The following is a 13,371-nucleotide window of genomic DNA, read 5'->3' as shown; positions in this document are numbered from 1 at the left end:
GTCTCACCATACCTTAAATGAGCTGCTCCATGAGAACGTGACATCCTTGGCCGCTTGGGGACTTTTAACTTTGCGCAGTGGCAGTATCATAGCCCATGAGGTTTAACCGAGGCGTGATTATTGCTAATTGAAAACTTTTCCCAATACCCCGCCATGATGACTTGAAATACAGTCAGCATTGGCAATTTTTGCTGGTCTCTCAGGAGACTTCATCTCTCGTAAAAAGAACAGATGTAGCGGTAAGAAAATAAGTTTAGCAGGTATGTTAACATGGTTTGTTCTCACCCGCGAAGAAAATGCAACTCTGCCCTTGAAGCCAACTGGTGCCTATTTTCCAGCTGCAGGGAACATCATTTATCTTCCTGACACGCCTACTTTAGCAACGCGTGAAAAGACGAAATGCCAAACAATCACACAAAGGATGGTTGGTCTGACTCTTCAGTCTGGTCACTCCCATGATGCCTTGCAGGAGTGGATGAGTCATCTTTGTCTCACCATACCTTAAATGAGCTGCTCCATGAGAACGTGACATCCTTGGCCGCTTGGGGACTTTTAACTTTGCGCAGTGGCAGTATCATAGCCCATGAGGTTTAACCGAGGCGTGATTATTGCTAATTGAAAACTTTTCCCAATACCCCGCCATGATGACTTGAAATACAGTCAGCATTGGCAATTTTTGCTGATCTCTCATAAAAAGAACAGACTTAGGGGTAAGAAAATAAACTTCCAAGGAATGTTAGCACGGTTTGTTCTCACCCGCGAAGAAAAAGAAACTCTGGCCTTGAAGCTAACTGGTGCCTGTTTTCCAGCTGCAGAAAATTTCATTTTTCTTCCTGACACGCCTACTTTAGCAACTCGTGAAAAGACGAAATGCCAAACAATCGCCCGAAGGACGGTTGGTCTGACTCTTCAGTCGGGTCACTCCCATGATGCCTTGCAGGAGTGGATGAGTCATCTTTGTCTCACCATACCTTAAATGAGCTGCTCCATGAGAACGTGACATCCTTGGCCGCTTGGGGACTTTTAACTTTGCGCAGTGGCAGTATCATAGCCCATGAGGTTTAACCGAGGCGTGATTATTGCTAATTGAAAACTTTTCCCAATACCCCGCCATGATGACTTGAAATACAGTCAGCATTGGCAATTTTTGCTGGTCTCTCAGGAGACTCGATCTCTCGTAAATAGAACAGACTTAGGGGTAAGAAAATAAACTTCCAAGGAATGTTAGCATGGTTTGTTCTCACCCGCGAAGAAAAAGAAACTCTGGCCTTGAAGCTAACTGGTGCCTGTTTTCCAGCTGCAGAAAATTTCATTTTCCTTCCTGACACGCCTACTTTAGCAACTCGTGAAAAGACGAAATGCCAAACAATCGCCCGAAGGACGGTTGGTCTGACTCTTCAGTCGGGTCACTCCCATGATGCCTAGCAGGAGTGGATGAGTCATCTTTGTCTCACCATACCTTAAATGAGCTGCTCCATGAGAACGTGACATCCTTGGCCGCTTGGGGACTTTTAACTTTGCGCAGTGGCAGTATCATAGCCCATGAGGTTTAACCGAGGCGTGATTATTGCTAATTGAAAACTTTTCCCAATACCCCGCCATGATGACTTGAAATACAGTCAGCATTGGCAATTTTTGCTGGTCTTTCAGGAGACTTCATCTCTCGTAAAAAAGAACAGATGTAGCAGTAAGAAAATAAGTTTAGCAGGTATGTTAACATGGTTTGTTCTCACCCGCAAAGAAAATGCAACTCTGCCCTTGAAGCCAACTGGTGCCTGTTTTCCAGCTGCAGGGAACATCATTTATCTTCCTGACACGCCTACTTTAGCAACGCGTGAAAAGACGAAATGCAAAACAATCACACAAAGGACGGTTGGTCTGACTCTTCAGTCGGGGCACTCCCATGATGCCTTGCAGGAGTGGATGAGTCATCTCACCATACCTTAAATGAGCTGCTCCATGAGAACGTGACATCCTTGGCCGCTTGGGGATTTTTAACTTTGCGCAGTGGCAGTATCATAGCCCATGAGGTTTAACCGAGGCGTGATTATTGCTAATTGAAAACTTTTCCCAATACCCCGCCATGATGACTTGAAATACAGTCAGCATTGGCAATTTTTGCTGATCTCTCATAAAAAGAACAGACTTAGGGGTAAGAAAATAAACTTCCAAGGAATGTTAGCACGGTTTGTTCTCACCCGCGAAGAAAAAGAAACTCTGGCCTTGAAGCTAACTGGTGCCTGTGTTCCAGCTGCAGAAAATTTCATTTTCCTTCCTGACACGCCTACTTTAGCAACGCGTGAAAAGACGAAATGCCAAACAATCGCCCGAAGGACGGTTGGTCTGACTCTTCAGTCGGGTCACTCCCATGATGCCTTGCAGGAGTGGATGAGTCATCTTTGTCTCACCATACCTTAAATGAGCTGCTCCATGAGAACGTGACATCCTTGGCCGCTTGGGGACTTTTAACTTTGCTCAGTAGCAGTATCATAGCCCATGAGGTTTAACCGAGGCGTGATTATTGCTAATTGAAAACTTTTCCCAATACCCCGCCATGATGACTTGAAATACAGTCAGCATTGGCAATTTTTGCTGGTCTCTCAGGAGACTTCATCTCTCGTAAAAAGAACAGATGTAGCGGTAAGAAAATAAGTTTAGCAGGTATGTTAACATGGTTTGTTCTCACCCGCGAAGAAAATGCAACTCTGCCCTTGAAGCTAACTGGTGCCTATTTTCCAGCTGCAGGGAACATCATTTATCTTCCTGACACGCCTACTTTAGCAACGCGTGAAAAGACGAAATGCCAAACAATCGCCCGAAGGACGGTTGGTCTGACTCTTCAGTCGGGTCACTCCCATGATGCCTTGCAGGAGTGGATGAGTCATCTTTGTCTCACCATACCTTAAATGAGCTGCTCCATGAGAACGTGACATCCTTGGCCGCTTGGGGACTTTTAACTTTGCTCAGTAGCAGTATCATAGCCCATGAGGTTTAACCGAGGCGTGATTATTGCTAATTGAAAACTTTTCCCAATACCCCGCCATGATGACTTGAAATACAGTCAGCATTGGCAATTTTTGCTGGTCTCTCAGGAGACTTCATCTCTCGTAAAAAGAACAGATGTAGCGGTAAGAAAATAAGTTTAGCAGGTATGTTAACATGGTTTGTTCTCACCCGCGAAGAAAATGCAACTCTGCCCTTGAAGCCAACTGGTGCCTATTTTCCAGCTGCAGGGAACATCATTTATCTTCCTGAAACGCCTACTTTAGCAACGCGTGAAAAGACGAAATGCCAAACAATCACACAAAGGATGGTTGGTCTGACTCTTCAGTCTGGTCACTCCCATGATGCCTTGCAGGAGTGGATGAGTCATCTTTGTCTCACCATACCTTAAATGAGCTGCTCCATGAGAACGTGACATCCTTGGCCGCTTGGGGACTTTTAACTTTGCGCAGTGGCAGTATCATAGCCGATGAGGTTTAACCGAGGCGTGATTATTGCTAATTGAAAACTTTTCCCAATACCCCGCCATGATGACTTGAAATACAGTCAGCATTGGGAATTTTTGCTTGTCTCTCAGGAGACTCGATCTCTCATAAAAAGAACAGACTTAGGGGTAAGAAAATAAACTTCCAAGGAATGTTACCATGGTTTGTTCTCACCCGCGAAGAAAAAGAAACTCTGGCCTTGAAGCTAACTGGTGCCTGTTTTCCAGCTGCAGAAAATTTCATTTTCCTTCCTGACACGCCTACTTTAGCAACTCGTGAAAAGACGAAATGCCAAACAATTGCCCGAAGGACGATTGGTCTAACTCTTCAGTCGGGTCACTCCCATGATGCCTTGCAGGAGTGGATGAGTCATCTTTGTCTCACCATACCTTAAATGAGCTGCTCCATGAGAACGTGACATCCTTGGCCGCTTGGGGACGTTTAACTTTGCGCAGTGGCAGTATCATAACCCATGATGTTTAACCGAGGCGTGATTATTGCTAATTGAAAACTTTTCCCAATACCCCGCCATGATGACTTGAAATACAGTCAGCATTGGCAATTTTTGCTGGTCTCTCAGGAGACTTCATCTCTCGTAAAAAGAACAGATGTAGCGGTAAGAAAATAAGTTTAGCAGGTATGTTAACATGGTTTGTTCTCACCCGCGAAGAAAATGCAACTCTGCCCTTGAAGCCAACTGGTGCCTATTTTCCAGCTGCAGGGAACATCATTTATCTTCCTGAAACGCCTACTTTAGCAACGCGTGAAAAGACGAAATGCCAAACAATCACACAAAGGATGGTTGGTCTGACTCTTCAGTCTGGTCACTCCCATGATGCCTTGCAGGAGTGGATGAGTCATCTTTGTCTCACCATACCTTAAATGAGCTGCTCCATGAGAACGTGACATCCTTGGCCGCTTGGGGACTTTTAACTTTGCGCAGTGGCAGTATCATAGCCCATGAGGTTTAACCGAGGCGTGATTATTGCTAATTGAAAACTTTTCCCAATACCCCGCCATGATGACTTGAAATACAGTCAGCATTGGCAGTTTTTGCTGGTCTCTCAGGAGACTTCATCTCTCGTAAAAAGAACAGATGTAGTGGTAAGAAAATAAGTTTAGCTGGTATGTTAGCATGGTTTGTTCTCACCCGCGAAGAAAATGCAACTCTGCCCTTGAAGCTAACTGGTGCCTATTTTCCAGCTGCAGGGAACATCATTTATCTTCCTGACACGCCTACTTTAGCAACGCGTGAAAAGACGAAATGCCAAACAATCGCCCGAAGGACGGTTGGTCTGACTCTTCAGTCTGGTCACTCCCATGATGCCTTGCAGGAGTGGATGAGTCATCTTTGTCTCACCATACCTTAAATGAGCTGCTCCATGAGAACGTGACATCCTTGGCCGCTTGGGGACTTTTCTCTTTGCGCAGTGGCAGTATCATAGCCCATGAGGTTTAACCGAGGCGTGATTATTGCTAATTGAAAACTTTTCCCAATACCCTGCCATGATGACTTGAAATACAGTCAGCATTGGCAATTTTTGCTGGTCTCTCAGGAGACTTCATCTCTCGTAAAAAGAACAGATGTAGCGGTAAGAAAATAAGTTTAGCAGGTATGTTAACATGGTTTGTTCTCACCCGCGAAGAAAATGCAACTCTGCCCTTGAAGCCAACTGGTGCCTATTTTCCAGCTGCAGGGAACATCATTTATCTTCCTGACACGCCTACTTTAGCAACGCGTGAAAAGACGAAATGCCAAACAATCACACAAAGGATGGTTGGTCTGACTCTTCAGTCGGGTCACTCCCATGATGCCTTGCAGGAGTGGATGAGTCATCTTTGTCTCACCATACCTTAAATGAGCTGCTCCATGAGAACGTGACATCCTTGGCCGCTTGGGGACTTTTAACTTTGCGCAGTGGCAGTATCATAGCCCATGAGGTTTAACCGAGGCGTGATTATTGCTAATTGAAAACTTTTCCCAATACCCTGCCATGATGACTTGAAATACAGTCAGCATTGGCAATTTTTGCTGGTCTCTCAGGAGACTCGATCTCTCGTAAAAAGAACAGACTTAGGGGTAAGAAAATAAACTTCCAAGGAATGTTAGCACGGTTTGTTCTCACCCGCGAAGAAAAAGAAACTCTGGCCTTGAAGCTAACTGGTGCCTGTTTTCCAGCTGCAGAAAATTTCATTTTCCTTCCTGACACGCCTACTTTAGCAACTCGTGAAAAGACGAAATGCCAAACAATCGCCCGAAGGACGATTGGTCTGACTCTTCAGTCGGGTCACTCCCATGATGCCTTGCAGGAGTGGATGAGTCATCTTTGTCTCACCATACCTTAAATGAGCTGCTCCATGAGAACGTGACATCCTTGGCCGCTTAGGGACTTTTAGCTTTGCGCAGTGGCAGTATCATAGCCCATGAGGTTTAACCGAGGCGTGATTATTGCTAATTGAAAACTTTTCCCAATACCCCACCATGATGATTTGAAATACAGTCAGCATTGGCAATTTTTGCTGGTCTCTCAGGAGACTTCATCTCTCGTAAAAAGAACAGATGTAGCGGTAAGAAAATAAGTTTAGGAGGTATGTTAACATGGTTTGTTCTCACCCGCGAAGAAAATGCAACTCTGCCCTTGAAGCTAACTGGTGCCTATTTTCCAGCTGCAGGGAACATCATTTATCTTCCTGACACGCCTACTTTAGCAGCGCGTGAAAAGACGAAATGCCAAACAATCGCCCGAAGGACGGTTGATGCCTTGCAGGAGTGGATGAGTCATCTTTGTCTCACCATACCTTAAATGAGCTGCTCCATCAGAACGTGACATCCTTGGCCGCTTGGGGACTTTTAACTTTGCGCAGTGGCAGTATCATAGCCCATGAGGTTTAACCGAGGCGTGATTATTGCTAATTGAAAACTTTTCCCAATACTCCGCCATGATGACTTGAAATACAGTCAGCATTGGCAATTTTTGCTGGTCTCTCAGGAGACTCGATCTCTCATAAAAAGAACAGACTTAGGGGTAAGAAAATAAACTTCCAAGGAATGTTTTACATGGTTTGTTCTCACCCGCGAAGAAAAAGAAACTCTGGCCTTGAAGCTAACTGGTGCCTGTTTTCCAGCTGCAGAAAATTTTATTTTCCTTCCTGACACGCCTACTTTAGCAACTCGTGAAAAGACGAAATGCCAAACAATCGCCCGAAGGACGATTGGTCTGACTCTTCAGTCGGGTCACTCCCATGATGCCTTGCAGGAGTGGATGAGTCATCTTTGTCTCACCATACCTTAAATGAGCTGCTCCATCAGAACGTGACATCCTTGGCCGCTTGGGGACTTTTAACTTTGCGCAGTGGCAGTATCATAGCCCATGAGGTTTAACCGAGGCGTGATTATTGCTAATTGAAAACTTTTCCCAATACCCCGCCATGATGACTTGAAATATAGTCAGCATTGGCAATTTTTGCTGGTCTCTCAGGAGACTTCATCTCTCGTAAAAAGAACAGATGTAGCGGTAAGAAAATAAGTTTAGCAGGTATGTTAACATGGTTTGTTCTCACCCGCGAAGAAAATGCAACTCTGCCCTTGAAGCCAACTGGTGCCTATTTTCCAGCTGCAGGGAACATCATTTATCTTCCTGACACGCCTACTTTAGCAACGCGTGAAAAGACGAAATGCCAAACAATCACACAAAGGATGGTTGGTCTGACTCTTCAGTCTGGTCACTCCCATGATGCCTTGCAGGAGTGGATGAGTCATCTTTGTCTCACCATACCTTAAATGAGCTGCTCCATGAGAACGTGACATCCTTGGCCGCTTGGGGACTTTTAACTTTGCGCAGTGGCAGTATCATAGCCCATGAGGTTTAACCGAGGTGTGATTATTGCTAATTGAAAACTTTTCCCAATACCCCGCCATGATGACTTGAAATACAGTCAGCATTGGGAATTTTTGCTGGTCTCTCAGGAGACTCGATCTCTCATAAAAAGAACAGACTTAGGGGTAAGAAAATAAACTTCCAAGGAATGCTAACATGGTTTGTTCTCACCCGCGAACAAAAAGAAACTCTGGCCTTGAAGCTAACTGGTGCCTGTTTTCCAGCTGCAGAAAATTTCATTTTTCTTCCTGACGAGTTGCTAACTTTAGCAACTCGTGAAAAGACGAAATGCCAAACAATCGCCCGAAGGACGGTTGGTCTGACTCTTCAGTCGGGTCACTCCCATGATGCCTTGCAGGAGTGGATGAGTCATCTTTGTCTCACCATACCTTAAATGAGCTGCTCCATCAGAACGTGACATCCTTGGCCGCTTGGGGACTTTTAACTTTGCGCAGTGGCAGTATCATAGCCCATGAGGTTTAACCGAGGCGTGATTATTGCTAATTGAAAACTTTTCCCAATACCCCGCCATGATGACTTGAAATACAGTCAGCATTGGCAATTTTTGCTGGTCTCTCAGGAGACTCGATCTCTCGTAAAAAGAACAGACTTAGGGGTAAGAAAATAAACTTCCAAGGAATGTTAGCACGGTTTGTTCTCACCCGCGAAGAAAAAGAAACTCTGGCCTTGAAGCTAACTGGTGCCTGTTTTCCAGCTGCAGAAAATTTCATTTTCCTTCCTGACACGCCTACTTTAGCAACTCGTGAAAAGACGAAATGCCAAACAATCGCCCGAAGGACGATTGGTCTGACTCTTCAGTCGGGTCACTCCCATGATGCCTTGCAGGAGTGGATGAGTTATTTTTGTCTCACCATACCTTAAATGAGCTGCTCCATGAGAACGTGACATCCTTGGCCGCTTAGGGACTTTTAACTTTGCGCAGTGGCAGTATCATAGCCCATGAGGTTTAACCGAGGCGTGATTATTGCTAATTGAAAACTTTTCCCAATACCCCACCATGATGATTTGAAATACAGTCAGCATTGGCAATTTTTGCTGGTCTCTCAGGAGACTTCATCTCTCGTAAAAAGAACAGATGTAGCGGTAAGAAAATAAGTTTAGCAGGTATGTTAACATGGTTTGTTCTCACCCGCGAAGAAAATGCAACTCTGCCCTTGAAGCTAACTGGTGCCTATTTTCCAGCTGCAGGGAACATCATTTATCTTCCTGACACGCCTACTTTAGCAGCGCGTGAAAAGACGAAATGCCAAACAATCGCCCGAAGGACGGTTGATGCCTTGCAGGAGTGGATGAGTCATCTTTGTCTCACCATACCTTAAATGAGCTGCTCCATGAGAACGTGACATCCTTGGCCGCTTGGGGACTTTTAACTTTGCGCAGTGGCAGTATCATAGCCCATGAGGTTTAACCGAGGCGTGATTATTGCTAATTGAAAACTTTTCCCAATACCCCGCCATGATGACTTGAAATACAGTCAGCATTGGCAATTTTTGCTGGTCTCTCAGGAGACTCGATCTCTCATAAAAAGAACAGACTTAGGGGTAAGAAAATAAACTTCCAAGGAATGTTAACATGGTTTGTTCTCACCCGCGAAGAAAAAGAAACTCTGGCCTTGAAGCTAACTGGTGCCTGTTTTCCAGCTGCAGAAAATTTCATTTTCCTTCCTGACACGCCTACTTTAGCAACTCGTGAAAAGACGAAATACCAAACAATCGCCCGAAGGACGGTTGGTCTGACTCTTCAGTCGGGTCACTCCCATGATGCCTTGCAGGAGTGGATGAGTCATCTTTGTCTCACCATACCTTAAATGAGCTGCTCCATCAGAACGTGACATCCTTGGCCGCTTGGGGACTTTTAACTTTGCGCAGTGGCAGTATCATAGCTCATGAGGTTTAACCGAGGCGTGATTATTGCTAATTGAAAACTTTTCCCAATACCCCGCCATGATGACTTGAAATACAGTCAGCATTGGCAATTTTTGCTGGTCTCTCAGGAGACTCGATCTCTCATAAAAAGAACAGACTTAGGGGTAAGAAAATAAACTTCCAAGGAATGTTAACATGGTTTGTTCTCACCCGCGAAGAAAAAGAAACTCTGGCCTTGAAGCTAACTGGTGTCTGTTTTCCAGCTGCAGAAAATTTCATTTTCCTTCCTGACACGCCTACTTTAGCAACTCGTGAAAAGACGAAATGCCAAACAATCGCCCGAAGGACGGTTGGTCTGACTCTTCAGTCGGGTCAATCCCATGATGCCTTGCAGGAGTGGATGAGTCATCTTTGTCTCACCATACCTTAAATGAGCTGCTCCATGAGAACGTGACATCCTTGGCCGCTTGGGGACTTTTAACTTTGCGCAGTGGCAGTATCATAGCCCATGAGGTTTAACCGAGGCGTGATTATTGCTAATTGAAAACTTTTCCCAATACCCCGCCATGATGACTTGAAATACAGTCAGCATTGGCAATTTTTGCTGGTCTCTCAGGAGACTCGATCTCTCGTAAAAAGAACAGACTTAGGGGTAAGAAAATAAACTTCCAAGGAATGTTAGCACGGTTTGTTCTCACCCGCGAAGAAAAAGCAACTCTGGCCTTGAAGCTAACTGGTGCCTGTTTTCCAGCTGCAGAAAATTTCATTTTCCTTCCTGACACGCCTACTTTAGCAACGCGTGAAAAGACGAAATGCCAAACAATCGCCCGAAGGACGGTTGGTCTGACTCTTCAGTCGGGTCACTCCCATGATGCCTTGCAGGAGTGGATGAGTCATCTTTGTCTCACCATACCTTAAATGAGCTGCTCCATGAGAACGTGACATCCTTGGCCGCTTGGGGACTTTTAACTTTGCGCAGTGGCAGTATCATAGCCCATGAGGTTTAACCGAGGCGTGATTATTGCTAATTGAAAACTTTTCCCAATACCCCGCCATGATGACTTGAAATACAGTCAGCATTGGCAATTTTTGCTGGTCTCTCAGGAGACTTCATCTCTCGTAAAAAGAACAGATGTAGCGGTAAGAAAATAAGTTTAGCAGGTATGATAGCATGGTTTGTTCTCACCCGCGAAGAAAATGCAACTCTGCCCTTGAAGCTAACTGGTGCCTATTTTCCAGCTGCAGGGAACATCATTTATCTTCCTGACACGCCAACTTTAGCAACGCGTGAAAAGACGAAATGCCAAACAATCGCCCGAAGGCCGGTTGGTCTGACTCTTCAGTCGGGTCACTCCCATGATGCCTTGCAGGAGTGGATGAGTCATCTTTGTCTCACCATACCTTAAATGAGCTGCTCCATGAGAACGTGACATCCTTGGCCGCTTGGGGACGTTTAACTTTGCGCAGTGGCAGTATCATAGCCCATGAGGTTTAACCGAGGTGTGATTATTGCTAATTGAAAACTTTTCCCAATACCCTGCCATGATGACTTGAAATACAGTCAGCATTGGCAATTTTTGCTGGTCTCTCAGGAGACTCGATCTCTCGTAAAAAGAACAGACTTAGGGGTAAGAAAATAAACTTCCAAGGAATGTTAGCACGGTTTGTTCTCACCCGCGAAGAAAAAGAAACTCTGGCCTTGAAGCTAACTGGTGCCTGTTTTCCAGCTGCAGAAAATTTCATTTTCCTTCCTGACACGCCTACTTTAGCAACTCGTGAAAAGACGAAATGCCAAACAATCGCCCGAAGGACGGTTGGTCTGACTCTTCAGTCGGGTCACTCCCATGATGCCTTGCAGGAGTGGATGAGTCATCTTTGTCTCACCATACCTTAAATGAGCTGCTCCATGAGAACGTGACATCCTTGGCCGCTTGGGGACTTTTAACTTTGCGCAGTGGCAGTATCATAGCCCATGAGGTTTAACCGAGGCGTGATTATTGCTAATTGAAAACATTTCCCAATACCCCGCCATGATGACTTGAAATACAGTCAGCATTGGCAATTTTTGCTGATCTCTCATAAAAAGAACAGACTTAGGGGTAAGAAAATAAACTTCCAAGGAATGTTAGCACGGTTTGTTCTCACCCGCGAAGAAAAAGAAACTCTGGCCTTGAAGCTAACTGGTGCCTGTTTTCCAGCTGCAGAAAATTTCATTTTCCTTCCTGACACGCCTACTTTAGCAACGCGTGAAAAGACGAAATGCCAAACAATCGCCCGAAGGACGGTTGGTCTGACTCTTCAGTCGGGTCACTCCCATGATGCCTTGCAGGAGTGGATGAGTCATCTTTGTCTCACCATACCTTAAATGAGCTGCTCCATGAGAACTTGACATCCTTGGCCGCTTGGGGACTTTTAACTTTGCGCAGTGGCAGTATCATAGCCCATGAGGTTTAACCGAGGCGTGATTATTGCTAATTGAAAACTTTTCCCAATACCCTGCCATGATGACTTGAAATACAGTCAGCATTGGCAATTTTTGCTGGTCTCTCAGGAGACTCGATCTCTCGTAAAAAGAACAGACTTAGGGGTAAGAAAATAAACTTCCAAGGAATGTTAGCACGGTTTGTTCTCACCCGCGAAGAAAAAGAAACTCTGGCCTTGAAGCTAACTGGTGCCTGTTTTCCAGCTGCAGAAAATTTCATTTTCCTTCCTGACACGCCTACTTTAGCAACTCGTGAAAAGACGAAATGCCAAACAATCGCCCGAAGGACGATTGGTCTGACTCTTCAGTCGGGTCACTCCCATGATGCCTTGCAGGAGTGGATGAGTCATCTTTGTCTCACCATACCTTAAATGAGCTGCTCCATCAGAACGTGACATCCTTGGCCGCTTGGGGACTTTTAACTTTGCGCAGTGGCAGTATCATAGCCCATGAGGTTTAACCGAGGCGTGATTATTGCTAATTGAAAACTTTTCCCAATACTCCGCCATGATGACTTGAAATACAGTCAGCATTGGCAATTTTTGCTGGTCTCTCAGGAGACTCGATCTCTCATAAAAAGAACAGACTTAGGGGTAAGAAAATAAACTTCCAAGGAATGTTAACATGGTTTGTTCTCACCCGCGAAGAAAAAGAAACTCTGGCCTTGAAGCTAACTGGTGCCTGTTTTCCAGCTGCAGAAAATTTTATTTTCCTTCCTGACACGCCTACTTTAGCAACTCGTGAAAAGACGAAATGCCAAACAATCGCCCGAAGGACGGTTGGTCTGACTCTTCAGTCGGGTCACTCCCATGATGCCTTGCAGGAGTGGATGAGTCATCTTTGTCTCACCATACCTTAAATGAGCTGCTCCATCAGAACGTGACATCCTTGGCCGCTTGGGGACTTTTAACTTTGCGCAGTGGCAGTATCATAGCCCATGAGGTTTAACCGAGGCGTGATTATTGCTAATTGAAAACTTTTCCCAATACCCCGCCATGATGACTTGAAATACAGTCAGCATTGGCAATTTTTGCTGGTCTCTCAGGAGACTTCATCTCTCGTAAAAAGAACAGATGTAGCGGTAAGAAAATAAGTTTAGCAGGTATGTTAACATGGTTTGTTCTCACCCGCGAAGAAAATGCAACTCTGCCCTTGAAGCCAACTGGTGCCTATTTTCCAGCTGCAGGGAACATCATTTATCTTCCTGACACGCCTACTTTAGCAACGCGTGAAAAGACGAAATGCCAAACAATCACACAAAGGATGGTTGGTCTGACTCTTCAGTCTGGTCACTCCCATGATGCCTTGCAGGAGTGGATGAGTCATCTTTGTCTCACCATACCTTAAATGAGCTGCTCCATGAGAACGTGACATCCTTGGCCGCTTGGGGACTTTTAACTTTGCGCAGTGGCAGTATCATAGCCCATGAGGTTTAACCGAGGCGTGATTATTCCTAATTGAAAACTTTTCCCAATACCCCGCCATGATGACTTGAAATACAGTCAGCATTGGCAATTTTTGCTGATCTCTCATAAAAAGAACAGACTAAGGGGTAAGAAAATAAACTTCCAAGGAATGTTAGCACGGTTTGTTCTCACCCGCGAAGAAAAAGAAACTCTGGCCTTGAAGCTAACTGG

The 13,371-nt window shown here is 45.2% G+C and overlaps 28 non-coding genes across 28 annotated transcripts; all 28 read left to right on the top strand.

Annotated features, from left to right (window-relative positions):
* The first annotated feature begins 66 nt into the window (after positions 1–66).
* On the top strand, positions 67–207 carry LOC136613209 (U4 spliceosomal RNA). The gene has a single exon (XR_010790471.1). It is a non-coding gene; the product is annotated as a U4 spliceosomal RNA (small nuclear RNA).
* Positions 208–554: 347 nt separating this feature from the next.
* LOC136613569 (U4 spliceosomal RNA) lies at positions 555–698 on the top strand. Its single transcript, XR_010790802.1, has one exon. It is a non-coding gene; the product is annotated as a U4 spliceosomal RNA (small nuclear RNA).
* Positions 699–1,025: 327 nt separating this feature from the next.
* On the top strand, positions 1,026–1,166 carry LOC136613208 (U4 spliceosomal RNA). Its single transcript, XR_010790470.1, has one exon. It is a non-coding gene; the product is annotated as a U4 spliceosomal RNA (small nuclear RNA).
* Positions 1,167–1,513: 347 nt separating this feature from the next.
* LOC136613355 (U4 spliceosomal RNA) lies at positions 1,514–1,654 on the top strand. Its single transcript, XR_010790604.1, has one exon. It is a non-coding gene; the product is annotated as a U4 spliceosomal RNA (small nuclear RNA).
* A 342-nt stretch (positions 1,655–1,996) lies between these two features.
* On the top strand, positions 1,997–2,140 carry LOC136613568 (U4 spliceosomal RNA). Its single transcript, XR_010790801.1, has one exon. It is a non-coding gene; the product is annotated as a U4 spliceosomal RNA (small nuclear RNA).
* A 327-nt stretch (positions 2,141–2,467) lies between these two features.
* Positions 2,468–2,608, top strand: LOC136613578 (U4 spliceosomal RNA). The gene has a single exon (XR_010790810.1). It is a non-coding gene; the product is annotated as a U4 spliceosomal RNA (small nuclear RNA).
* Positions 2,609–2,955: 347 nt separating this feature from the next.
* On the top strand, positions 2,956–3,096 carry LOC136613577 (U4 spliceosomal RNA). Its single transcript, XR_010790809.1, has one exon. It is a non-coding gene; the product is annotated as a U4 spliceosomal RNA (small nuclear RNA).
* A 347-nt stretch (positions 3,097–3,443) lies between these two features.
* LOC136613489 (U4 spliceosomal RNA) lies at positions 3,444–3,584 on the top strand. Its single transcript, XR_010790726.1, has one exon. It is a non-coding gene; the product is annotated as a U4 spliceosomal RNA (small nuclear RNA).
* Positions 3,585–3,931: 347 nt separating this feature from the next.
* Positions 3,932–4,072, top strand: LOC136613626 (U4 spliceosomal RNA). Its single transcript, XR_010790855.1, has one exon. It is a non-coding gene; the product is annotated as a U4 spliceosomal RNA (small nuclear RNA).
* Positions 4,073–4,419: 347 nt separating this feature from the next.
* Positions 4,420–4,560, top strand: LOC136613476 (U4 spliceosomal RNA). Its single transcript, XR_010790715.1, has one exon. It is a non-coding gene; the product is annotated as a U4 spliceosomal RNA (small nuclear RNA).
* A 347-nt stretch (positions 4,561–4,907) lies between these two features.
* Positions 4,908–5,048, top strand: LOC136613456 (U4 spliceosomal RNA). Its single transcript, XR_010790695.1, has one exon. It is a non-coding gene; the product is annotated as a U4 spliceosomal RNA (small nuclear RNA).
* A 347-nt stretch (positions 5,049–5,395) lies between these two features.
* On the top strand, positions 5,396–5,536 carry LOC136613373 (U4 spliceosomal RNA). The gene has a single exon (XR_010790620.1). It is a non-coding gene; the product is annotated as a U4 spliceosomal RNA (small nuclear RNA).
* Positions 5,537–5,883: 347 nt separating this feature from the next.
* LOC136613504 (U4 spliceosomal RNA) lies at positions 5,884–6,024 on the top strand. Its single transcript, XR_010790740.1, has one exon. It is a non-coding gene; the product is annotated as a U4 spliceosomal RNA (small nuclear RNA).
* A 317-nt stretch (positions 6,025–6,341) lies between these two features.
* LOC136613329 (U4 spliceosomal RNA) lies at positions 6,342–6,482 on the top strand. The gene has a single exon (XR_010790581.1). It is a non-coding gene; the product is annotated as a U4 spliceosomal RNA (small nuclear RNA).
* A 348-nt stretch (positions 6,483–6,830) lies between these two features.
* Positions 6,831–6,971, top strand: LOC136613505 (U4 spliceosomal RNA). Its single transcript, XR_010790741.1, has one exon. It is a non-coding gene; the product is annotated as a U4 spliceosomal RNA (small nuclear RNA).
* Positions 6,972–7,318: 347 nt separating this feature from the next.
* Positions 7,319–7,459, top strand: LOC136613546 (U4 spliceosomal RNA). The gene has a single exon (XR_010790779.1). It is a non-coding gene; the product is annotated as a U4 spliceosomal RNA (small nuclear RNA).
* A 350-nt stretch (positions 7,460–7,809) lies between these two features.
* LOC136613206 (U4 spliceosomal RNA) lies at positions 7,810–7,950 on the top strand. The gene has a single exon (XR_010790469.1). It is a non-coding gene; the product is annotated as a U4 spliceosomal RNA (small nuclear RNA).
* Positions 7,951–8,297: 347 nt separating this feature from the next.
* Positions 8,298–8,438, top strand: LOC136613524 (U4 spliceosomal RNA). Its single transcript, XR_010790759.1, has one exon. It is a non-coding gene; the product is annotated as a U4 spliceosomal RNA (small nuclear RNA).
* Positions 8,439–8,755: 317 nt separating this feature from the next.
* LOC136613205 (U4 spliceosomal RNA) lies at positions 8,756–8,896 on the top strand. Its single transcript, XR_010790468.1, has one exon. It is a non-coding gene; the product is annotated as a U4 spliceosomal RNA (small nuclear RNA).
* Positions 8,897–9,243: 347 nt separating this feature from the next.
* LOC136613387 (U4 spliceosomal RNA) lies at positions 9,244–9,384 on the top strand. The gene has a single exon (XR_010790633.1). It is a non-coding gene; the product is annotated as a U4 spliceosomal RNA (small nuclear RNA).
* Positions 9,385–9,731: 347 nt separating this feature from the next.
* On the top strand, positions 9,732–9,872 carry LOC136613204 (U4 spliceosomal RNA). The gene has a single exon (XR_010790467.1). It is a non-coding gene; the product is annotated as a U4 spliceosomal RNA (small nuclear RNA).
* A 347-nt stretch (positions 9,873–10,219) lies between these two features.
* LOC136613202 (U4 spliceosomal RNA) lies at positions 10,220–10,360 on the top strand. Its single transcript, XR_010790465.1, has one exon. It is a non-coding gene; the product is annotated as a U4 spliceosomal RNA (small nuclear RNA).
* Positions 10,361–10,707: 347 nt separating this feature from the next.
* Positions 10,708–10,848, top strand: LOC136613490 (U4 spliceosomal RNA). Its single transcript, XR_010790727.1, has one exon. It is a non-coding gene; the product is annotated as a U4 spliceosomal RNA (small nuclear RNA).
* A 347-nt stretch (positions 10,849–11,195) lies between these two features.
* Positions 11,196–11,339, top strand: LOC136613630 (U4 spliceosomal RNA). The gene has a single exon (XR_010790859.1). It is a non-coding gene; the product is annotated as a U4 spliceosomal RNA (small nuclear RNA).
* A 327-nt stretch (positions 11,340–11,666) lies between these two features.
* On the top strand, positions 11,667–11,807 carry LOC136613372 (U4 spliceosomal RNA). The gene has a single exon (XR_010790619.1). It is a non-coding gene; the product is annotated as a U4 spliceosomal RNA (small nuclear RNA).
* Positions 11,808–12,154: 347 nt separating this feature from the next.
* Positions 12,155–12,295, top strand: LOC136613328 (U4 spliceosomal RNA). Its single transcript, XR_010790580.1, has one exon. It is a non-coding gene; the product is annotated as a U4 spliceosomal RNA (small nuclear RNA).
* Positions 12,296–12,642: 347 nt separating this feature from the next.
* LOC136613201 (U4 spliceosomal RNA) lies at positions 12,643–12,783 on the top strand. Its single transcript, XR_010790464.1, has one exon. It is a non-coding gene; the product is annotated as a U4 spliceosomal RNA (small nuclear RNA).
* A 347-nt stretch (positions 12,784–13,130) lies between these two features.
* On the top strand, positions 13,131–13,274 carry LOC136613671 (U4 spliceosomal RNA). Its single transcript, XR_010790896.1, has one exon. It is a non-coding gene; the product is annotated as a U4 spliceosomal RNA (small nuclear RNA).
* The last annotated feature ends 97 nt before the right edge of the window (positions 13,275–13,371 follow it).

Source organism: Eleutherodactylus coqui, chromosome 2 (assembly GCF_035609145.1).
Source record: "Eleutherodactylus coqui strain aEleCoq1 chromosome 2, aEleCoq1.hap1, whole genome shotgun sequence".
Classification (NCBI taxonomy): Eukaryota; Metazoa; Chordata; class Amphibia; order Anura; family Eleutherodactylidae; genus Eleutherodactylus; species Eleutherodactylus coqui.
The sequence above is the reverse complement of the archived record's forward strand: the minus strand, read 5'-3'. Positions and strand labels throughout refer to the sequence as shown.